Source organism: Plecotus auritus, assembly GCF_963455305.1.
Source record: "Plecotus auritus genome assembly, chromosome: 12".
In the NCBI taxonomy this organism is placed as follows: Eukaryota; Metazoa; Chordata; class Mammalia; order Chiroptera; family Vespertilionidae; genus Plecotus; species Plecotus auritus.
The window spans coordinates 2,913,947-2,938,150 of NC_137778.1; the positions used below are offsets into that span (position 1 = coordinate 2,913,947).

Sequence of the window (24,204 nt, forward strand, 5' to 3'; positions counted from 1 at the left end):
CAACTGGTGTGGCTCAGGGATTGAGCATTGACCTATGAACCAGGAGGTCACAGTATGATTCCCAGTCAGGGCACATGCCTAGGTTGCAGGCTCGATCCCCAGTAGGGGGGGTGTGCAGGAGGCAGCCAGTGATTCTCTCTCATCATTGATGTTTCTGTCTGTCTCCCTTCCTCTCTAAAGTCAATAAAAATGTATTTTTTAAATGTCACCTTGAGAGGTGGAAGGAAGCTCAGAGCCTCTGGAGCCCAGCACTTAGTTGATCACTTGGAGATGGAAACAATGTGCTCAGGTCTGTGTTTGGGGGCCCAGCCAGGGTGCCCGGTGCTGCTGGCTCCTGCTGCCCCATCTTGTTTAAGAAGAATTGCCTCCGGCTTTTGGAGAGGCTGCAGGCTGGTTTCTGAGGTTGGCTGGACTGGAAGTGGAAATGTGGAAATGCAACTGTTCTCCCTCCTCCCCCCATAAGAAAACCAACTCCCTGGCCATCTCTCCAGGGCTCTTAATGTGTCTCAATATTGTGGCTGCCCTGGGCACGAGTATTTTATCTCAGACTACATTATTTTGGTTTGGAGAAGGCAAAAATATTGAGTGCCGCTTCACAGATGACACTTCCTAGTTTGCTTTGTAAATGAAGAAGTAGAACTTTCGAGGAAGCTTTGCTAGGCTGATTTGGCCCATCACTGTGGCATGTTAAAATTGAGGGTCGAGAAAGTCATTCTGATCCATGTGAAAAATCAGATTCTTGTACCTCTCCCTGAGGGAGAGGTCTGGAGAGAGAGCAAGAAGTAACATTGGAAGGGGGAAAAAATAAATAATTTAAATCAGATTTTTTTGCCTGTATCTCCTCTCCTGTTCATTTTTTTAAAAAAATATGTTTTTATTGATTTCAGAGAGAGAGAGGGAGATAGAAACATCAATGATGAGAGAGAATCATTGATTGGCTGCCTCCTGCACACCCTCTACTGGGGATCAAGTCTGCAAACTGGGCATGTGCCCTTGACCAGAATCGAACTCGGGACCCTTCAGTCCGCAGGCCGACGCTCTATCCATGGAGCCAAACCTGCTAAGGCTCTCCTGTTCATTTTTGCAGCCTTTGCCCTGGTGACTTCACGGTCTGGCTGGTCCACTGAGGGTCTTCTTGGGCTCAGGTCTGGCTGTCACCAGGCTTCCTGGAAACCTTTATGACTCCCCTTGGCCTGGACTACAGAGCAAACCAGCACAGCGCATATCCCCTGCCCCCCAAATGTGGTCCCAGACTCTATTTTCCCACTCTCCGCCTCCCCGCGCCCAGCGGCACACAGGCATGTGGGAGCTGCCTCCAGCTCTGGCTCCTGGACCCCTCTTTGGAAGGGCTCCGAAACCTTTCAGGCCTCAGTTCGTGAACACTTCCTCTGGGGGACTTCGTTATCTGTTTCCTTAACAGAACCATTTTTTTGTCTAATGCTTCCATAGATTTCCCTCATTTTGCCTTTTACTAAAGGGACTTGCTAAGCTGTGGCAGAAAGTTCTGAATGTCGCTCTTGGCTCAGTGGGTAGAGCATCAGCCTGTGGACTGAAGGGTCCCAGGTTCAATTCCAGTCAAAGGCATATGCCAGGTGGCAGCCGATCAACAATTCTCATCATTGATGTTTCTGTCTCTCTTTCCCCTTCCTCTCTGAAATCAATAAAAATATATTAAAATAAAAAAAGAAAGTTCTGAGTGTCCTGTTTATGCCTCATGGCCCCTAAGAGTATTTGTTGAACTGAGTTAGGCAGACCATAGTTTATAGTTACCCTTTTTTTTAATTCATAAGATTATTTGAATTAGGATTTCAAGCCACAGATGGGACCTTATTTAACAGTCATTCACATTGCAATGGCTCAAAAGTGAAAGCCCCTGAGCCCTGGCTGGTTTCCTCAGTGGTTAGAGTGTCGGGCCCTCAGACTGAAAGGTCTCGGGTTCGATTCCCAGTCATGGACCTCAGTTTCCCAGCCCCAGTAGGGGCGCATGCAGGAGGCAACCCAACCCATCAATGTGTCTCTGATGTTTGATGTTTCCCCGCCCCTCCCACTCTCTGGAAATCAATGGAAGAAATATCCTGGTGAGGATTAAAAAAGAAAAGCCCCCAGCCCCAGCCCACGGACACTGCTATTCGGAGCCTGAGCGCCTGTGGCATGCGCTGAGCGGGTCCTTGCTGAAGGGGTGCTCGTGTGGATGCTGTGTTCTGTGTCCAGGGGAAGCCGGGATAGAAGGAAAGAAGAGGGGAGGGCTCAGTCCGTGTTTGAGCCACATTTACCATCGAGCCGGTGTGTTACCAAGGTATTTGCCTCTCTTCCTTTTGAAGTCGGCCCAGTGTCCTGGCTGTTGATGGATGTCATTGGAAGATAAGGCTCAGAGAATGTTTGACTTGAGGTCGTTTAGCTACTAAGTCATAGAACTTGGAGTAGAATCACGATTTTTCCTTCACTGAGCTTTCTCCACAAGCAGCGAAGCGACTCATCCTTCAGGGAGGTTGGTCTGGGGGTGAGTAATACAGATCAAAGGGGGACAGTGCAGTCCCTCTGTCCCCTCTGAGCTGTGGGCTGTCAGCTCAGCTTCCCTGGAGTCAGCATCTGCATTGGGGGATCTGCTTGGAAAGCATCTACTCTGGGATATCCTGCTCCAGATGTGTGGCCGAGGCTCCCACAGCCCTGTTCCTGGAACTCAGCTGCCACCCATCTGGCCAGACCACTCAGCCCACACCCTCCTATCAGGGGCTCCCAGGACCAGGAGTGGTCTGGGCCTTCTGTTTCCTCAGCTGGCACCGTGCCCACCATTGCCCAGGCCATCAAGCCCTGGTTTACTGTGGCCCTGCCGCTCTCCCCGGTCCCCGGGCTCTGTGCCAGCCACACCCCCTGCAGGGCACGCCACACTGCCCCCTGCCCAAGGATCTTCCACTAGCTGTTTGCTGGGCCTGAAATTGCCTGGTTCGCTGCATCAGCGCTGAGGAGCCTATGGGTTGGGGACCAGCCAGCCGCCTGTCTTGCTGTGCTAGCCCCCCCCTAGCGGGTCTCCCTGTGGTTTCCGACCCTCGCTGTGCTCACCTGGCTCCACTCAGGGCCTAGTGTTTGCGTCCGCCCGAGGCGGCACCTGGTGCAGTTGGGCTTTTATGAGATCCTGGGATGGAGACAGATTGTGTTGGGGATTTCACTGCTGATGGCCTTTTTTGCCAATGGGCTGTGAGGTGGTGCTGTTGGGACTGGTAATGATCGCCAAGGCCTTTTAGAGATGAGTCTTAGTTTTTTTTAAATTTAGATTCTTTATTGTTTAAAGTATTACATGCATCTCCTCCCCCCCCACTTGACCTCTCTGGCCGCTCTCACCCCCCAGCACATGCCCTCACCCCCCACTCCATAGGTTGTGCTCATGCACGCATACACGTGCTCTGGTGGATCTCTTACCCCCTCGCCCCTGGCCTTCCCTCAGAGGTTGGACAGTCTGTCTGATGCTTCTATGTCTCTGGTCCTATTTTTTTTTTTTTATGAAAACATGTTTATTACAGAACATTATTTTTTTTCTTATTAATTAAAAGCTTTAAACAAAACCGCTTATTTCCACAAACTGACTGAATTGGTCGCATGCAAATATTTTAGGCCAGAGAGGCATGTTTGTTCTTGATGAATTTACAAAGAATAAATTCTCACGACATTTGATTCCAAAATGTATGAAATGACTTAACATTGTTAATAAAGTAAAATGCAAACATAAGGACAATTTAAACACTATTATTTTTTTAAAAAAATTTATTGATTTTAGAGAAGACGGGAGAGGGAGAGAGAGATAGAAACATCAATGATGAGAGAGAATCATTGATTGGCTGCCTCCTGCACACCCTCTATTGGGGACTGAGCCTGCAACCCAGGCATGTGCCTTTGGCCGGAATCGAACCTGGGGACCCTTTAGTCGCAGGCCGACACTCTATCCATTGTACCAAACCAGCTAGGCCTAAACACTATTATTAAGTTACGTGACAATTTAAGGTCAGCAATTGAAAATACATATTTTAAAAAAATCTGGAGTAAAATAATTTTTAGGAAGCAAACATTGCCTTTGTACATTTGAAGATCAAGGGCTAAAATTCCACTCTTGATGAATACCATAGGACAGTGGTCGGCAAACTGTGGCTCGCGAGCCGTGGTTTGCCGCTTTGTTGACTAATGAGTTTGCCGACCACTGCCATAGGATGTATAGCATCCATCATACATCTGTTTCAAAAACAACATGTTTCCAAAATTATACATTTCTTTACAAATAAACATTACAATATTAATAACTATAGAGAAACCATTGGAATGAGTTCCAAAATATATTAACTCTCACAAGGCATCTCTGAGCCATATCTTAAGGCATACATTTTAATTTGGGGGCTTTAAGGACATCTTTGCTTTAATTGGTTTTATGTCTCCATGTTCATCTTCATAGTTGGCACGGTCTCTCTTCTTGGCAAACTTTTTTCCCATTGTCCCCACCAAGGTCTCCTATCTTCTAGCCATTCTTCTTCTGACACATCAGGCTCCACTGTTTCATCTTCAACTTCTTCTGCTTTGTTCTTAGCATTCATCTGAAGCATTAACTTCTCAGCCTCAGGATTAAGTCCTCTGAGTGACATTCTTCCATAGAGAAGATCTGCACATAACGAGAAACTCCGCTCTTCTATTATGAAACTCTTTCTCTTTAAGCTCTGGTAAATCCAAATACCAGTGCTCTTCACTAATGATTTTCTTTTCTTCCTCTTCTAGTAGTTTCTTGGTTTCTGAGTCATGTCCCCTTTGCATGAACGTCATGCACAGCAAATTCTTGGACAACTTTGTCTTAGCTCAGCCGCCATCCTGTCTCCTGCCGGGGTCCGGATCTCCGCTACCTCTGGTTCTATTTTTGTTCATCAGTTTATGTTGTTCATGATGAGTCTTAATTAAAAAAAATTATTTTAGTTATTGATTTTGAGAAAGGGGGAGAGAGAGAGACATCGATTTGTTGTTTCATTTATTTATGCATGCAGTGGTCGCTTCTCGTATGTGCCCATGACCTTAGCGAATCTGGACGATGCACTAACCAACTGAGCTACCCAGCCAGGGCGGGTCTCAGTTTTCTTGCTAATAGTTTCTTGATTTTTTTTTTTTAAAATATATTTTATTGATTTTTTACAGAGAGGAAGGGAGAGGGATAGAGAGTCAGAAACATCGATGAGAGAGAAACATCGATCAGCTGCCTCCTGCACACCTCCCACTGGGGATGTGCCCGCAACCAAGGTACATGCTCTTGACCAGAATCGAACCTGGGACCTTTCAGTCTGCAGGCCGACGCTCTATCCACTGAGCCAAACCGGCCAGGGCTTGATTTTTTTTTTTTTTTTAAGACAGAGAGGAAAGGAGAGGGAGAAACATCTATGTGAGAGTGCAACATCGATTGGCTGCCTCCTGCACGCTCCTCCTGGGGATCGAGCCTGCAACCCGGGCATGTGCCTTTGACCAGGAATTGAACAGGCAACCAACCTCCCAACCAAGTGAGCCACACCGGCCAGGGCCACCCTTTGATTCTTTTTTTTTTTTTTTTTTAAATATATTTTATTGATTTTTTACAGAGAGGAAGGAAGAGGGATAGATAGTCAGAAACATCGATGAGAGAGAAACATCGATCAGTTGCCTCCTGCACACCTCCCACCGGGGATGTGCCCGCAACCAAGTTACATGCCCTTGACCGGAATCGAACCTGGGACCCTTCAGTCCGCAGGCCGACGCTCTATCCACTGAGCCAAACCGGTTCTGGCCACCCTTTGATTCTTACAAAATTATTTTTTATTTGTGACTAAACCACATTTTATATTTTTTTTATTTTTGGTAAGAACGTTTTATTTTTAAAAATCTTGTTTTATACATGGGGTTTAGGGACCTTGGATGATATTGGTGATAATTGTCTTGGGGATAATGCAAGGCTGAAGGTTTGGGTCTATGTTAGTCTTTTGAATCTTGATTTAATGACCATCATGTTTGGAAAAGTTATCCTCTGAACAGATCCAAGTACAAGAAGCTCATCATTTGCAGGGTTACACACCACGATGGTGCCATCCCCAAGGATGGCAGTGGCTTTTGTCAAAAATGAGCCAGAAAATGTTCATCTTTCCTGTTGTCATCAATTGTTTTTGTAAATTAAGGTGCTTCATTTATAGTTTTTTACGTAATGTATTCAAAACCCACTGAAACCCTCATTTGGAATGTTTTGCAAGTTTTTACAAGTTTCTGTTTGCGAATTTTATAGGCGCAACATAGTGTTTAGCAACAAAGTTGCTTAACAGTGGCAACATTTTCAAGTATCTTTGTAGTGGATAGATTGATCATTTAATTTTAATACATGTAGCCCTGCCCTGGCGACTGGGTTGGAGTGTCGTCCTGTACACCAAAAGGTTGTGTGGGTTTATTCCCGCCCGGTCAGGGCACGGTCTAGGTTGCCAGTTCGATCCCTGGTTGGGGCACGTACAGTGTCTTGTCTGTCTCTCTCCCTCCCCCTTCCTCTCTCTCTAAAATCAATAAAAACATAATCTCAGGTGAGGATTAAAAAGTAATTTTAATACATATTTTCTTTCAATCCTACATAAAACAGCAAGTCAGAACTTTATTTTTCAAAGTAAAATATTCCCAAATGAACAAGTAGCGGCAAAGTGTACATGAAAATAAAAAGGAAAAGACAGCATTTTCTCAGACAGGATAAAGGTGTTAACTGTCCGGTGCTGCTAAAAGTCCTAGGCAGCATTCAGTGCACGCGCAGGAGTTAGTCTAACATGACCGCTCACGCAGAGAAAGCCCAAGTACTTACAGCCGTGAAAGTACCATCAACGGACCGTTTCACACAATTAGCTGAACAGCGTGCGGAATCCCTGCAGCCGGGGCTCGGGCCCCTGAAAGCAGCAGTTGGGTTCTGCACAGGCTTCGAGAATTCTGAATGGTGATTGCTTTGACACTGACTATTAGAAATGACCTTCCTATAGGATCGTTTTTGTTTGTTTTAAAGCATTTGTTTTCACATGCTGCTCCCTAGGAAACTGCAGGAAAAGTGTCAAGACTCTGTGACCTCGTGCTTCCTGGAGTACCTCCATCCTCTCAGGGTGACCGCGGCCCCTCCACCACAGCCTGCAGGACAGGGGCCACACCTCCTCTTGCTGTCCTGGGCGTCCCCCACACCTACTTCACAGTATTCGTTGTGAAAGTTCCGTCACCCACCCTTTGGGTGACTTGTGGCACGTTACTGTAGGGCTTTTCTTTTTTTTTTTTTTTTTTAATGTTTTTATTGATTTCAGAGAGGACCAGAGAGCGAGGGAGAGAAACATCATTGGTGAGAGAGAATCATCGATCCGCTGCCTCCTGCACACCTCCCACTGGGGATCAAGCCCAGAACCCGGGCATGTGTCCTGACCAAGAATTGAACCATGAACTCCTGGTTTATGGGTCGAGACTCAACCACTGAGCAACACCGCCAGGCACTGTGGGGCTTTTATAAGAGTTTTGCCTGGTATGTCCGTGGTGGAAGCATAGGAATTCTGTGTGGGTGCAGTAGGGCTGTGCTTGATGGCTTTCCTCATCCGTACGTACGCTGGCTGGTCTGCCTTTCGGCTCTTTTCTGCCCTGGGCTGAAGGGCGGCTTTGTCAGGTCTTGGCAGTCGTTCTGTGTGCCCTTGCCCATCTGGCAGTCCAGGGCTCTGCAGATGTCGCTAGGTGCTCCGCCCCACAGCGGAGGGTCAGGTCCGTAGTCTCTCAGGATGGAGAGAGCTTGTAGCAGACTGGGGTGCTAGAGTGCCAACCGTGATTCTGGACTGTGGTCTTCAAACAAGTTTGTAGCCATAAGATGCAAAGCAAGTTTTGGTTGGGAAAATGCTTTATCTTATCGCACATTTTTGTTCTTTTTATTTTTATTTTATTTTTCTTGTTTCTATCGCATATTTTGACATCATTTTTTTTCATCCTGAGTAAAGAGTTGCTAACTACGTGATTTTTGATATATTGTAAACATTAACATTTTATAATAATAACTTCCATTCTTTTCAATGGACCTGGTAGGCTCTAAGCACTGTAATAATTTCACTCATTGTCACCCATTTATTTTTTATTTTTTATTTTTTTAAAAATATATTTTATTGATTTTTTACAGAGAGGAAGGGAGAGGGATAGAGAGTTAGAAACATCGATAAGAAACATCGATCAGCTGCCTCCTGACACCTCCTACTGGGTATGTTCCCGCAACCAAGGTACATGACCTTGACCGGAATCGAACTTGGGACCTTTCAGTCCGCAGGCCGACGCTCTATCCACTGAGCCAAACCGGTTAGGGCCATTGTCACCCATTTAAACATTGATGAATAAGCTCTCACTTGAATCAGAAAAGTTCATTTTTCCTTTTTTCGCCTCGATACCCTGTTTCAAGGTCACGTCCCCCACAATGTTAATCTCACTCACTTGGATGCTGACGGTCCTCTGGATCAGCCTGCCTTCCTTGTGCAGCGAGTCTGTGCACTGGGGTGGGTTGGTTTCCTGTTCTCTTGAGCTTCTTCAGTGTTCAGCTCTTTGGAATACATCGCTGTGTGGTGGCGTAAATTAACAAAGCTCGATGCATTCTGATAAGTCATTAAACGTAAAGGGTGGACTAAGGTCGTTTGTGTCGAGAGAAACGTGGAGAAGCCCTGCCGACAGGCAGAGGGCAGTGGACAGCCTTCCTTCGCATCAGTCGCTCCGTTTCACCTTTCACGTTGTAGATCGGGCCGGGTGTGTTTTTATATGTTCTTATTACTGATTTTACAAAGAGAGGAAGAGAAAGGAATAGAGATAGAAACAACAATGAGAGAAACATCATTGATACATAATCCATCGGCTGCCTCCTCACGCCCCCCACTGGGGATCGAGCCGCAACCCGGGCATGTGCCCTGACTGTCAGTCGTACCGGAGACCTCTTGGTGCCTCGGCCAACTGACCCTCAACCGTTGAGCCACGCCGGCCAGGCGGGACCGGATGTATTTTGTGGAGTAGCCTGCTTGCCCCTGGCTCCTTTCATTTTGCTGAAAGCAGGAAACTGGAAAGCTTGTGAAGGGCGTGTTAGTCACTGTCCCTCACGTTGTAGCATTAGCGCTGTGCTTCAGGCTCCCCTCTGTGCGGCCACGGGCTTAGGCACCGTGGGCTCCAGCCTCACTGTGCCAGTTTCTGATGGGGTATCTGCTTAGTCGTCTCTAGAAGGGGGTCCCCTCAGCCCTTACACTTCATAATTCTGTAACTGGCCGGGAGTAGCCTGTGCGTTCTCAGTACGGCTCGCACACACCACGTACTTCGTGAGTCCTCGGTTCCTCCTGCTCGGTGCGGGTGCCTTTGTCATCTGGTGGGGTCTGAAAGACTGGCACCCTGCCGCCGGCCTGCATGCACGTCCCCTGGATGCCAGCGGGCTTCTCTGGGCCGGGACCCTGAGCGCGTGTCTGCTGTGTGGCGGCCACATCGGAGCAGATCGCAGTAGAACTCCCCGCCTGTGGCCTGCTAGTTTGGTCTGTCCCCTCTCCATGCTGAGCTCGGCTGGGGCCGTGTCCTGGCTGTTGGCGGAGGCTAGCACCTGTCTGAGCAGTGTGTCCTCTCCAGTAAGTGTCCGCTGGTTAGCCACGCAGCGAGGGCCTTCTCTCACTCCTTGAATCTCTCCAGGATGCATTGCTTCTTTGCTCTGACCTTTTCCAGTTCTCGCCGCTTATACCCGTTGCTTTGGCTCTGGCTGGGACCTCCTCTTGGGGTCCCTTGACCGGGTAGTGCTGCTGGCACCATGCCAGCCACAGAGGTCATGTAAGTGTAATACCAGGCAGATCAGGTGCCTGTTTAATGTGGTGCGTTAAATAAAAAGCCGCCCAGCCGGTGTGGCTCAGTTGGTTGGGCAACGTCCCGTTCGATTTCCAGTTGGGGCACGTGCCCAGGTTGTGGGCTTGATCCCCAATGGGGGCGAGCAGGAGGCCGCCGATCCATGTATCACTCTCACACGATGTTTCTCTCTCGCTCTAAAAATCAATAAACGGTTCTTTAAAATAATAACATAAAAAGCCCACTGGAGAGAAACCTTAAGATCTGGCTTCACATTCTTGCTGCGGTGTTAACTCCGTGGGTGAACTAAATGCTTGCTGCTGGGACTGATCTGCTCAGGGAATGGGAGGAGAGTTCATCTTCTAATCAAAGCGAGGCTCTTCCTTGTCTGAGGGGAGGTGGACCCGTCATCTTCAGAGAAAAACTGTCCGCACTTCCCCGTACTTGCCTCGGTCTGCGCATCTGCTGCTCGGAGCTGGGACTGGAGGAGTCGGGACTGGAGCCGGAGGTGCTGAGCAGAACTGCGGCCGCGAGACGGGGGCTCCGGTCCTGAGCTGTGTGGCTGCGGGAACCGGCCGTCTCCCTATTGAGTCAGTGACTCACAGGACAAAGGCCCTTCCAATGCTTTATCCCAAAACACGGGGTGGTAAGCGGCCCTGGTCCCCCCAGCACGGGCTGTGATTACCGGTGTCTGACTGCCGTCTCGGGGGTAAAACAGCGTGAAGGTCTGCGGTGCTGCCACCTGAAGCGCGTTCTGTGGTTGACAAAAGGGATGCGATACTCTGCCAAGGAACAGCGACGCCTTTACGGTCTCGGGAGATTTATGGGAGGCTTGCTTGCAAGCGGGCGCCCTGAGCAGGACGAGTGTGGGCCCCAGGGCAGACCCAGGCGCCCACCCGCGCATCCATCCCCTCACTCGTCCGCCCGCCGGCGCATCCGCCGGCCCGTCTGCCTGCCCGTCTGCCTGCCCGTCTGCCTGCCCGTCCGCCTGCCCGTCTGCCTGCCCGTCCGCCTGCCTGTGCAGCTCTCAGGTTGGTGCCTGCCAGCAGGTGTGGGCCTGGCCTTGGTCTCGGCGGGTCTCTGAGGCGCGTTTCCATGCATGCCATGTGGGTCGTCTCCGGAATTTCTCCACAGTCCAGTTTGGTGAGGAGATTGGCTAAGGGTGAGGGCATCTCCTGGGGACCCGGCCATTCTTTTTGCCAGAAACCTGCTCTTGGGATGAGTCCGGCCATTTTTTTTGCCAGAAACCTGCTCTTGGGATGAGTCCGCGTTGGAGGCAGGGAGGCAGTCAGCAAAGCTTCTGGAAGGAAGTGCAGGCTTGAGCCCTGGCCTGGGAGGACGCGGCCAGGAGACACCCCGAGAGGAGGACCCAGGCTGCCGCGCCCTCTGGGCTTTCTGGGCGGGGCGTGTGTGTGACGGAATAAAGGAGGTTTGTGGTGTCTCCTCGGGCTGTGATGGAAGGAAACATCTCCGGTTTGTTCCAAAAAGGTGCTCTCGCTGTCAGCGCAGGGGGCGCTTCGGCCGTCATGCCGTCCACTCTCACCAGGCATGTGGGCCTGACGTCCAGGCACGGCCACATGGCGGCCAGGAGACCTAGCGAGGCCCTGCGCCCGTGACCCAGATCTCCAGACGCTGCCACCCCGGCCTGGGAGCAAGGCCACGGCCCCCATCATTCCTTCGCCTGTAAGTGCCAGTATTCGCGGATTTCTTACAGAGATCCCCACCTCTCGGCTCCCTGCCGGGGCTGCTCCGTGGGAGCCCAGGGCCTGCAGAGCCTGGCCACGGGGAGGTGTTCAGCAAATGTCCGCTAAACTGAACTAAGTATGGCCGTTCTCCCACAGCATCCCCTCCGGTGACCTCTGACTCCAGGGTCCAGGGTCCAGGGTCCTGGGTCCTGGGAGGCCGCTCCATCCGCATCGCTAGCCTCCTGCTTAGACAGGACCTCAGCTGCCGGTTGGAGGTGTGACAGATGTGGGTGGTGCGGGCTGCGCTCTTGGAGGGCAGGAGGACTTGGAAAGAGTTCCGGGCTGTGGTGTGGCTTTGGTGAAGTCACCAATAATCCCCATCCCCTTACCTGTTTTGTAATGTCGACCATGACCATCTCCGTGGGCGGCTTTCCCGACACACCACCCCTGCTTCCTCTCCCTCACTGGTCTCGCTCGGTCCCCAGCTCTCCCTGCACATTGTCCCCCGTGTGACCCCGGCTCCAGGTTATTTCCTGCTGTGACTCGGTTCTGGGTTCCTCTCCCACTTACCCGGCCGTCTCCTGGGCGTCGCCCCCTGGCCTTCTGGAGCTCGGGTTATTCAGAACTAGACACTCATACCTGACCTCCCCAGCCCTCAACCACGTACCTGCTGCACGGCCTGTCCTGAGCCTGCCCCTCTCCAGCCTTCCTGCAGCCTCCACACCCACTCGGGGTCCCCTCACTTCTCTCTGAATTTTTCTTGAAATTGCCCCTCCCCCCCCCCCCCGCCCCACCTTACCCCACCCCTGCATCCACTGCTTCCTGCCTTCCCTACTCTGCAGGGGCCAATTTTGCCAGCCGGACCTCCCTCACAGGAGCCCTCCCACACAACGTCCTCCACGTGGCTCCTGCCCCTGCCCCTGCCCCTGCCCCTGCCCCCAGCCCCACCCCTGCCCCGCCCCTGCCCTGTGGGCTTTGAAAAATGCAGCTTTGATCCCCCTGCCACTCCCCTGAAATTCCTTAGTGGCCGCAGCCTCAGCCTGGCCTCGCACCCAGTCACTCCCATGAGCCTCACCCATCCTTTTCTGTCTCAGAGAGCTCATCATCTCCAGGCCTCTGCACCTCTGGATCTGTCCCTGCTTCTGCTTGACATGTCCCCTCCCCTCTAGTCTGTCCCTCCACCTCACCTGGCCGAGGTTCCGTGCTGCGTCCCTCCCTCTGCCCGCTGACGTGTCTTCCCAGTGGCCCCGGGTCTGACCTCTGCGTTCACTGTGCCTAGAACATCGAAGGTGCTCAGAGTACTTGAGTGACTGTAACGAGGTTGTTGCTGTGAGTGTGGGACAGTTCGTAGGGATTCATCTGGGTCATTTTTGTTTTCATGCTGCCACCAGACTCTGTCTGAAAGTCACTCTGACATGGTTCTGGGTGGATGTGCTGCTGAGCTTCGTGGTAGTTGCTGTCTGCGTGACCCACAGACCCCGGTCGCCGTGCAGTGGCGGGAGGTGCCCTGTACCCTGTGAGTGCACGTGGGTGTGGAAGGTGCCAGGGCACCCGGCGGGGGCGGCGCACTCCTGTTCTGGAACGGGACGAGTACAGAAAACTTCACCCTTCAGCCTTGTGAATTTAAACACGACTCGCTTGTGTCAAAAGTGACGGTGTATGCCCTAACCGGTTTGCCTGCAGACTCAAGGGTCCCAGGTTCGATTCCGGTTGAGGGCATGTACCTTGGTTGCGGACACATATCCAGTAGGGAATGAGGAGGCAGCTGATCGATGTTTCTCTCTCATCGATGTTTCTAACTCTATCCCTCTTCTTTCCTCTCTGTAAAAAATCAATAAAACATATTTTAAAAAAAAGTGACGGTGTACGAGTGTGGACAAGTCAGCTTAAACCCTGTACTTACAACCAAACCATGCTTTTCTTTCTTCCTTTTTTAAAAAATATGTTTTTATTGATTTCAGAGAGGAAGGGAGAGGGAGAGAGACAGAAACATCAATGATGAGAGAGAATCATGGATTGGCTGCCTCCTGCCCGACCCCACTGGGAATCGAGCCCACAACCTGGGCAAGTGCCCTGACTGGGAATCGAACTGTGACCTCCTGGTTCATAGGTTGACACTCAACCACTGAGCCATGCTGGCCGGGCAAACCAATGCTTTTTCTGTTGAGCTCTTAAGCGGGTGTTTGAGGGTCAAGAAGTTGTTGGCTCAGGGGTTTTTTAGGGGTAGCATGAGTTTTTAATTTATTAGGAAGAACTTTTATCACGTTTCCCCACACTCTTTTCCCCCTTCCTTTTTTTTTTTTTTTTTTTTAAATCTTCACCTGGGAATATTTTCCCATTGATTTTTAGAGAATGGAAGAGACGGGGAGAGACAGAAAGAGAAACATGGGTGTGATGCTGGAGAGGCACGTGGATTGGTCACCTCTCTGCGCATGCCCTTGACTGGAATGGAACCTGGGACCCTTCAGTCTGAGGGTCGATGCTCTATCCACTTAGCCACATGGGCCAGGGCAACACATTCTTTTTCTCCATCTAAAGTAGATGTTTTCTTGTGAGACAATGAAATGGATGTGCTGCCGCTGGAGGGCTGCTGTCACTGTGCCACTTTCCTACCTCATGTAACCCCATCTGAATTTGTCTGTGTGTGCTTACTAGGTTTCTTTTCAAGGTACTTCTGCTATAATACTAGCTACTGCTCTCTGAGCACTGTCTGCTGTTCTAAGTGTGTATTCACTCCTCTAATTCTTCTGAGAGCCCCAAGCGGTGACACGAACCATCCTCAGTTTCCAGGTGAGAAAGTAGCAGTGACCTAAGTGGCTTTCTTAAAAGCCCTGAGCACCAAGTGCTGGGGCTGGAATTGACCCATGCAGCCTGGCCCCAGAGGCCAGAAACCCCCTCGGCACTCCCGAGTCTCCGCAGAACCTCGCGGGCAGGCGCACCTGCCTCCCGGCGCCAGCACAGCGGCCTCATCCACTGCTCCCCGGACACCTGATGTGTGGAATGAACATGAACTACGCGGTGAAACATGAAAATGAAACCCTGTTTCAGCGCCCTTCCTCAGTGCCTTCTGCTTGTTTTCCTCATCAGGTTCTTTCAGTGACAGCTATACACCAGGCACAGGTGTCCTCCTTTTTACACAAGTGTTAGCCCTCCCGGGGAAGTTTTCTCCCTCCAGGACTCCATGGGGAGACGAGACGATATCTCAGTCGTGCCACGGTGAACACGCTGTGAGGGGGTTTTACGGGAGCGAAATGAATGTCGGCTTCCTTGAGATCTGGGAAGTATTTCCGCCCCGTCCGCAGCCTCCCGGGGCGGTGCTCCTGCCAGGCTGCACCCGCCCGCGCTCTGTTCTCACTGGAGACGCCATCCCGGGAGGGAAAGTTGATGTTGCTGGATGCTAAGGATTTGCCCTATTTGCAGTTTTGAGCATCCTGGCTTTGACTGATCTTTCACTAGTTCTTGTAACTGTGCTGATGAGAAAAAGCCTGAAAACTGTATTTTTTAAGAATAACATTTGGGAGGTGGTTCGGTCTGTCTGTCCTTCTGCCCCGCCGGTGGGAGCAGAGGGTTCCCTGTGGGGCAGGGCCCAGGGGCCACGTTTTGCTGGGAGAGGGACCCGTCAGCAAAGGGAGCTTGAGGACAGCGAGGAGCCCTTCCTGAGCGCATGTGACCACGCTCGGCTACGGGGATCCTGAGGCGCCTTGACTTAGGGATTGGGAAGTGGTGGGTGTGACTACAGCTCCGGGGCTCTTCGCACTTCTCATTAGAGCACGGGGTGCCCACTGGCTGGTGGGTGATGGCTCAGCCTGGTGCAGGGGGCACCTGTCCAGAGGAAGTAAACATGTTGGTGGGACAGCAGGGCCCAGCCTGCTCGTCCCCAGCGGAGCCTGCTGTCTTGTAGCCTGGAGCCGCTCGCACCCTCTCTAACTGGCCATTCTGACTTCCAAGCACTGCTGCTTGTGTGCATGTGCCCTTGAACTTTGGTGAAAGTTAAAATAGTGTAAAAAAAGGCAAACTACCGTCTCAGTGCTGCCACTTCACTACCCTGGTCCCGTTGTTTCTTCTTTATTAGTGTTTTATGTATATTTTTTATATTTTTAAATATTTTTTTAATATTTATTTTAAATACCCTACCTGAGGATATTTATCCATTGATTTTTAGAGAGTGGAAGAGAGAGGGAAAGACAGAGAAACACATCGATTGGTTTCCTCCTGCATGAGCCCTGACCAGGGCCTGGGCCAGGGAGGAGCTGCAGCCGAGGTATGTGCCCTTGACCGGAATCGAACCCAGGACCCTGCAGTCTGCAGGCTGACACTCTATCCACCAAGTCAAACTGGCTAGGGCGATTCGTGTTTTAAAAACACACATTCATACTATTTCCTGATCGTCCCCTGCAGGGTCACGCTTTCTTTATGAACCTCCATTGTAAATGGTTAGGTTTTAACAGACTCTCCGCCTTCCTCTCCTCCTCATACATGCTCATCGGGGCTCGGTTCAAGCAGCAGGTAGCGGTTTAGTTCTGACGTGAAACCTGCTCACGTTTTAGCTGCTGTTCTGAGTGGAAGAGAACAAGGGGGTTTGCTGATCTGCCTTTCCTTATGAGTGAAGTTCGAGAGTGTCACATGGTTGATTCTATTTAGATTCATTTTGTGACCCGCTCATTTTCCTCCTCGCATTCATACAGCCGTTCTGGAATCTTCTAAAGAGTTCGTACAAAAAAAAAGAATTGGTAGAAGCTAATGTTCTAGGACAGTGGTCGGCAAACTGCGGCTCGCGAGCCACATGCGGCTCTTTGGCCCCTTGAGTGTGGCTCTTCCACCAAATACCACGGCCTGGGCGAGTCTATTTTGAAGAAGTGGTGTTAGAAGAAGTTTAATTTTAAAAAATTTGGCTCTCCAAAGAAATTTCAATCGTTGTACTGTTGATATTTGGCTCTGTTGACTAATGAGTTTGCCGGCCACGGCCCTAGTCCGACCCTTCACTTGTCAGGTGTATTTATGATACACTTCTGTCTTCATGAACAATGAACGAAAGACACCAAAACACCAAACATTTCCATTTCTGAAAGTGTGACGTCTGCCTGCTGAATTCAGTGGGTGCTCCCTGCCCGCCTCCCCCTGAAGGCCCTCAGCCGGCGCGCATTCGGCGGACAGCTTTCCTTCTTGCTGGTGCCCGGGCCGGTGAACAGTGGAAAGTCTTTGGGGGCCGCGTGGCCAGGTGTGGGCTTTGGCGCTGCTGCCTGAGCACCTCGCCGGCTGCACCCTCGTGTGCCTCCTGCTTGCGCCTCACTTGGGGGCAGACGGGTGTTCTCTCCTGGAGGCTCCACTTGCGGGCGCTCGGCTCTGAGTGCGCGGCTTCTGGAGGGGCCTGTGCCCAGCGATGTGACCCGCACGGTCTCATCCCCGAGGTCCCTTTTACAGCTTAATCCTCGGTGCGATGAGCTCATGGTCAGCGCTCCCTGCTCTCTGGGAAGAGGGGAGTTAGGGTCCCACTCCCGTCCCCCTCCACTTTGGGGTTCCAGCTGTGAGGCAGAGCGTGCCCTGAGAGTTCCTGAGGGGAGGCAGGTGGCTGTCCCGCCTGGGACCACGGAGGAGCAGCTGCTCGGCTGCGAAGCCACCCCTGCCCAGGGAGGGTCGGGCGGTGCAGCCTGGGATGTTACTTAACGTCCCTCAGAGGTTCCCACGCAGCCCCTGGGAACGTCACCTTTGGTTTCTCGGGCGGCCTGTGGGACCTGAAACCCCAGGAACGGGCAGGCGGTTAGGGTCCCGTCACCAGCCCCACCTGCACAGCCGCCACCGGCCTCTGTGGTGGGCTGTGTCCCGCCCCCTCTCTTAGCAGTACGCTGTACATTGCTAACTCAGCCTCTTTTAAAAAAATGTATCTTTTGAATCTCTTTAGATTTAGAAAACTGTGTTTTCCTGGTTTTTGTCCCCACCGCCCCCACTCGGCTCTGCATCTCTGCTGGTCTGAAGATAGAGCCTCACTTTATTGCAGTCCTCAGCGTCCTCTCCCCCGTTCTCCTGCTGCCCCCCCCCCCCCACCACCACCTTAGGAGAACGCAATGGGGAAGATTGTAACTGGGTTTGAGGGTCTGCTGGATGCTTGCCGGGCACCTGCACACGGGGCACTGGGAAGAAGAGGACGGACCGAGTGTGGGGTGACCCGAGCAGCCACAGTGCAGCGTGTGTGTGGGCGATGCTTTCTCCCTCTTTTGCACTGTCCTGCCTTGGAGGGCTGGGCACTTGTCACCTACAGGAGCGGACATGGGTTTCCTCTGGGATGACACAGATTGGGACAGGAGGGCGCAGCAGCCCTGTCCGCGGCGTCCCAGAGGCAGCGGGCCTCCAGGGGAGGTTAGAGGCAGTGAGTCAGGCTTTCGGAATTCATTCCCTGGCGCCTGTGCGGGCCCCTGCCTGAGTCTCCGTGCATCTTGCGGCAAAGATGTCCCCGGAGATGGAGCTCATCTGGAGCATCAAGCCCTGCCTCCTTGCTTCTTGTTTCAGAGCAGCTCATGGTGTGCACGCTCCGAGCCCCGAATGCGCCTGGCGGGAGTGGCCCTGCTTTCACACATGGATGAGTGCCTTCCCAGTGTTGCATTTCCTGTAAAGGACCCCCAGAACCTCTTGTCAGCTGAATCGCACCTCCCAGGTTTCCCCTGACTTCTGCACGCGCAGGCCGGTGCGCTGTGTCTCCTGGAACCTGCGTTGGGTGGCGCACTGGAGGCCACTGTGTCTGAGATGGCAGGTAGAGGCAGGGCCACCTGTGATGGAGAACGTGGAGGTCCCAGGACAGCGGTGGGTGGGGACAGGAGCGGGATCATCTCCTTGTCCCCGGGCAGCAGGGGTCGCTGGGCAGAGGCGCGTGGTAGAGAGAGGAGATGCTGAGCCTGCTCTCGCTCACCTTGCATTTCCTTTTTTTAAAAATAGTTTTTTATTGATTTCAGAGAGGAAGGGAGAGGGAGAGAGAGAGAAACATCTATGAGAGAGAATCATGAATCGGCTGCCTCCTGTATGCCCCCTACTGAGGATCAAGCCGGCAACTCAGACATGTGCCCTGACTGGGAATCGAACCTGGGACCTCCTGGTGCATGGGACGATGCTCATCCACTGAGCCATGCTGGCTGGGCACCCTTGCTGTTTGCCATCCATCACCTGTGAAGTGGGAGGTGTCTGTGGCACCCGGGGATTGAGAGAATAACGTGGAAAGACTGGGCATGGAGATCTTTTTAAACCGTAAAGAACTGTCTGTGTACCCCGAGCGTGGAAGGGTTAGGGTTAGGTGTTAGGACAGTGCGGTGCGTGTGATGTGACGTGCACCGCCTTACAGTGGATGCTGACTCCAAGGCTCCACCGTCAGCCTCTGCCCCAAGCTCACAGCGCACCGGTGGCAGGCCACACGAAGCTTCTCTTTGAAACCTGGTTTCTCAGCTGATTGGGGCCCATCGCAGCGGTCGGCAGCTCAGTGCCTGGGTGCATCTGCCGTATTGAGTGTCTGTCTCATGCCTAGAACTTGGCATTTTAGGTGTTGCGTGAATTTGTTTGTTGTCTTTAATTTTCCCCCTAAGCAACTTGCAATGAGTTTTAAAGGTGTTGAACTTAAAAACATAAACCCCTTTTAACACTCCGCGCTTGGCTCTTAGCTGCCATTCCCGTGTGTGTGCATCCTGCACCGGCCGAGGTGACCCTCAGAACAGACCTGGAGGGGCCCGGTAAGGGAGCGAGGGGCCAGTGAGGGAGCGAGGGCCGTAATGGAGCAGTAAGGGAGCGAGGGGCGGTAAGGGAGTGAGGGGCCAGTAAGGGAGTGAGGGGCTTGGTAAGGGAGCCAGGGGCCGGTAAGGGAGCGAGGGGCCCGGTAAGGGAGCGAGGGGCTTGGTAAGGGAGCGAGGGGCTTGGTAAGGGAGCCAGGGGCCGGTAAGGGAGCGAGGGGCCCGGTAAGGGAGTGAGGGGCCGTTAAGGGAGCAGTAAGGGAGCGAGGAACTGCGACATGAGGTGGTTGTTTACTCGGCTGGGTGGTGATTCACTGTTAACCTCCCGAATTCCAGCTCTGGGCTCGTCTTGGGGGAGCTGGAGCACTTTAACAGAGAAATGAACTAGAGAGCGGTGCCACTGCCGTGGCCGCTGCAGGTGTCAGCGGGGACCCCTATTTAGAGCCTGAGGATTGAGGCTCTGTGTGAACGCAGCCCTCCCCAGCGCTGGACTGGGCTGGCGTTAATGTTTGGGGACACACAGATGCAGCCGAGACTCAGAAGGCTCAGAAGGTGGTCCACGCGCCCTGGCTTCGCTCTCTGCACAGAGCGTCTGTTCAGGCTGTGCAGTAACGAGCTCTCTGCACCTGCTCTCCCGTGCTCTGAGGTCACCCACCGCGTGGGAGGGGGTGGGGAGCCTCCTCGCCCTGCTTGAATTCATGGTAGGCGAAGGCTCAGCCCCGAGTGCCTTCCTGGGCGCACACCGCGGCAGGCGGGGCAGTGCGAGCCTGTTCTCTGTGAGTCCTGGTTTCTGCGAGCTGCTGAGCACGTCCAGGTGGCAGGCAGGCTGTGTCCCTGTACCGGCACGCACCGATGAGTCAGGCCTGGCAGAGGACAGATGGCTGGTGTAGGGATGACGGCGCAGTGAGTGAGCGCATGGCTCAGGGTGCAGAGTGTGGCAGCGACACCCACAGGAGCTGTGACTGCTGGGGCGGGGGGTAGGCAGGCACTGGGAGTGAGGGCTTCAGGTGGAGGGTAGCAGGAGTCGGCCAGATCGGAAAGGGGTGGGGACACGGGGTGGCGTTGCAGATGGAACTGCAGGGCTGGGAACTGTGTGTGTGCTCACTCCAAGGCGTGGCGGGCGAGAGGCAGGAGCAGCAGGTCACGGCCCGGTGTGCCAAGGGGCACTTGAGTGGCCACTGCGCACCACCTGTTCCTCAGCTGCTGCCCTGCTGGCGCTGGCTGTCCTCTGGCCTCCTGTCTCCCCCCCACCCGCTTTGCCTGAGCTGCCCATGGTGTCCTCCCACACTAACTGGCCAGATGCCCTCCGTCCACAGGCGTGGGACCCGCTCTGGGTCTTGGGCTCTGGAATTAGCCCTCTGAGAATGGAGGAAGGTGGGTTTGGTGGGAGGACTGGAGAAGGGTTGGTCTCTCCAGGCCGGCAGAGAAGCCCCAGTTAGGGTCCCAGGCGGGCGGGAGGCGCTGCTGGCTTCCATTGCGTGTTCCGGCCAGGCCACTGCCAGGTGTGTGTAAGGATACAGAGCGGCCCGTTCACTTCCCTCCTGGGGTGCGAGATCCTGGTCCTGTTTCAGGGGAGAGAGTGGAGGCTCAGGGGCCTAGGTAACCTGTCCAGGGTGCTCAGCCAATGGGGATGGAACCAAGGGTTCACCTGTGACCTGTCCAGCCCTTCCTGCGTGCCGGTGCCTCCTGCATCTGCCGGTGCTGCCCTGGTGCCAGGCGGAGAGCAGCTGCAGTTCCCGTCTGCACCCTGGCAGCCTTGCCTACATCAGCTGCTTTGCTGGCAGGTGGATGAGGGAGCAGCCAGCTGTTCTCCTAGGCCTGGAGCTTGTCCCTGGAGAGAGTGGCCAAGTTCGGGGAGGTTATGCCAGGCCGCGCAGCACAAGTGTCTGGGCACGTCGCAGAACGTGCTGAGTCAGCAGCTGCGAATCCCACGCTGTAGGTACAAGTGGTTGCTGCCCCTGCCCGGTGCCCCGCCCTCAGCCGGGGAGGCTCAGCTGCAGGTGTGCCTGGGCAGTGGTCCTCCTTCCTTACCTCCCAGCTAGTCACAGTGGCCAGGCCAGGCGCCCTCCCTGCAGATGCATCCCCGATGGGGCCCGGTGGCCCGGAGTACCAGGCACCAGCTCGTCCAAAGGCTGTTTGAGTCCCATCTTCCAAGGCCTCAGGGGCTTTGTGAGCAAAGTGAGTGTCCGAAGGGCAGGACCAAGCACCGCTCATGTGGTCTGGATTGGCCCGTCCGGGTCAGTCCCCTCCTGCCAGATTGCTTTCCGTTGCTGACAACATGTTTAATAGCCGTGTGGTTTGAAGAATGAAAAAGATGAGACCAGAGGACACAGGCTGTGTCTGCTGGGAGACTGATGACACCTGCATGGAGCCAGGATCTCTGAGTGGCCACCCTCCCCGCGCCCACGCCCCGGCCGCCGAGAGTGGCGGCTGACACGGTGGGCGCCCCCGGGTTTTCTGGAGAGGAGCCCCTGGAGTCCAGAGCCAGCATCTTCCTCCCGGTAGCAGGCTCCTGCCCCTGCCCCACCCCTGGCTGCTGTCTGATTGGTTAACCAGCTTGTCCCCACGGCCCCAGCTCTGTCAGTTACCTGCTCCCGGTCCCAGGGCTGTGAACCTGGCCTGCACCTCGGGCCTGACAGCTCCTGTGATAGGACCGCCCACCCACCTCGGGCCGCCCAGGGCTGCGGCCTCCTGGCCCCAGGTCTTCTTCTGTGAGCTGCTGGGTGGAGCCCGGGCTTTCGCCTGCATAGGTCACGGCACTGTCACATGTTCCGTGGGACAGACCCCCTCATGGACTTTCACCGGCACCCGCCGACCTCTGACTCCACGAGGGCGGTTGCGCTGCAGGGCGCTTGTGATGGGCACCGCCGCTCCGGTCTGCAGGCTGTGCGGGCCGCCTGCCGTTCTGGATCCCGTGTTCTTTTCTCCACCTCGTCCCATCTTCCCGGGGCCGCCATGAGCCTCCACACCACCACTGCCGAGCCGCCTTTTCCCTGCGGAAGTCTTCCCACTGTTGCTGCAAGGAGAGGGGGGCCACCCTCGGAGCTGGCTGCCCCTGCCATCCTGCGTCGTGTCTTACCTAACGTCTCCTCACTTTCCTTCCCTCGGGTTTGTTGGGGTCCTGGGATCATGATGATAAACCAAGATCAGGACTAAGTCACAGGACCCGCCTCCATCCCTCCCACCTCACCAGGTGGAAGCAGGGGCTGGAAACCGGTTTTTGTTTTAAAAGAAGAAAAAAGAAACAGCAAATATAATTTGTGTCTTACAGCAGTAAAATGAACTAGCTGCTGTATGGAACGCTGAGTACTTGTCACGGGAGAGGGTCCCGGCCTGCGCCCTACGGATGAAGAAGCTGGGGCTGGAGGGTCCCGGCCACGTGGGGATTCAAACCCGGACCCGTGCGCCGAGAGCCTGTCTCCTGTTGGTGCTGCCCTGCCTCCAGGGGAGCTCGTGCTACTTTGCTGATGTCACTGGCGGTTTCTGATAGTGTCCTCACTGTCAGCGAGCTGATGGAGAATGGGGGAGGGGGGGGCGCTGGGAGGCGGAGCCCTCGTCTGTTTTTATTCATAAACGCCCCCTCCCGAAGACCTTTGCTTGTGGAAGAGAAAAGTCCTCTCGCCAGCCCTGGTAGCGACCCTCGCTGAGCCCTCGGTGCCCGCGGTCTCTTCACGGGCGTGTCCCTCATTCTCCGTTTCCTTCCTTCCTCCGAGGAGTCTCAGTGACACAGTTCTCGGAAGCTCGACCTTCCCTTCGCCTGGGCTCCAAGTGGCCCTTCTTGCAGTGGCACAAACACTCCGTGAAGAGTGGTGGCCTTGGCCGCCGAGGCCAGGACCTCGGTAGGGCTGCCTCCTGCCACATCCCCGTGCTCCGTCTGTGCACCTGCTGATGGCGAATTCGTGCACCTGCTGATGGCGAATTCGGGCGCCTGGAGCCTGAGGCCCCCTGCAGCCTGCGTCTGGCCCGGCTCCGTCGGGCGGCCCCTTTCAGTAGCAGCACTTGGGAAAACGTCGTTTCAGGGAGAAGATGGAACCTCCAGGCAGCCCTTGCTTCTGTAGCAGTGGTGAGTGCATGGACCTGAGACGCACGGCCGCTCTTCCTTAACTGCCTGAGTGGCAGGGCCGGGCGCTGGCCACCCTCAGAGCCGCCTGGCGGGTGCAGCTGCAGCTGCAGCTCACAGTCCCGTGTCGCTGCAGAATGGCCTGGGCAGGACACACCTTTAAATGATGGTAAAACCGCCCCCAGAGACACTCACCATGGTTCCCGTGGCCCTTTCACCGGAAACGTGGAGGAAAAGCTGCTTAGATTTGTGTGTAAAAATACAGAGCGAAGCCCTAGCCAGTTTGGCTCAGTGGATAGAGCGTCGGCCTGCGGACTCAAGGGTCCCAGGTTCGATTCCGGTCAAGGGCATGTACCTTGGTTGCGGGCAAATCCCCAATGGGGGGTGTGCAGGAGGCAGCTGATTGATGTTTCTCTGTCATCAATGTTTCTAACTCTCTCTCCTTCTCCCTTCCTCTCTGTAAAAAATCAATAAAATATATTTAAAAAAAATACAGAGCGAAGACCTGTGGGTGAGGCTCTCCCTGTAGAACGAGCAAAGCATGACTTAAACCAGGGACCTTGACAGGCAGTCGGCTGCAGAGGGTCCTATCATGGAAGGCTCAGCAGTGCGCGGCCTTCCTCCCGGCGGCCGCTCCTTAGGACTGCGAGTTTTTTTGTCTGGTTCTCAATTGTCCGGCCAGACCTGGAACGTGGGAAGCATGTAAGAATGTGCGAGCCTGTGGGCTCGAGGGAGGAGCGTGCTGCTTGCTTGCCAAGGGGTGTCCGTTCGCAGGGCTGCCCTGCCCCGTTCCAGGCATCGGGGGTGCCGTGGTCTGCTCTGCGATGGGGGCGGGGGGGGGGGGTGTCCTGAGCGCTGTACATGCCTGAGGGCTTCCGGGGACGCACAGGACTCACGTGGGCTGGATTTCCACCCGAATCTGAGC

The 24,204-nt window shown here is 53.9% G+C and overlaps 1 protein-coding gene and 1 pseudogene across 3 annotated transcripts in view; one reads left to right on the forward strand and one right to left on the reverse strand.

Moving 5' to 3' along the window:
* UCK2 (uridine-cytidine kinase 2) overlaps positions 1–24,204 on the forward strand; it is a 74,427-nt gene that overhangs the window by 20,288 nt on the left and 29,935 nt on the right. The gene's annotated exons all lie outside the window — the stretch shown is intronic.
* LOC308237975 (M-phase phosphoprotein 6-like) lies at positions 4,372–4,824 on the reverse strand (annotated as a pseudogene). Its single transcript has one exon. The product of its transcript is annotated as an M-phase phosphoprotein 6-like (transcript).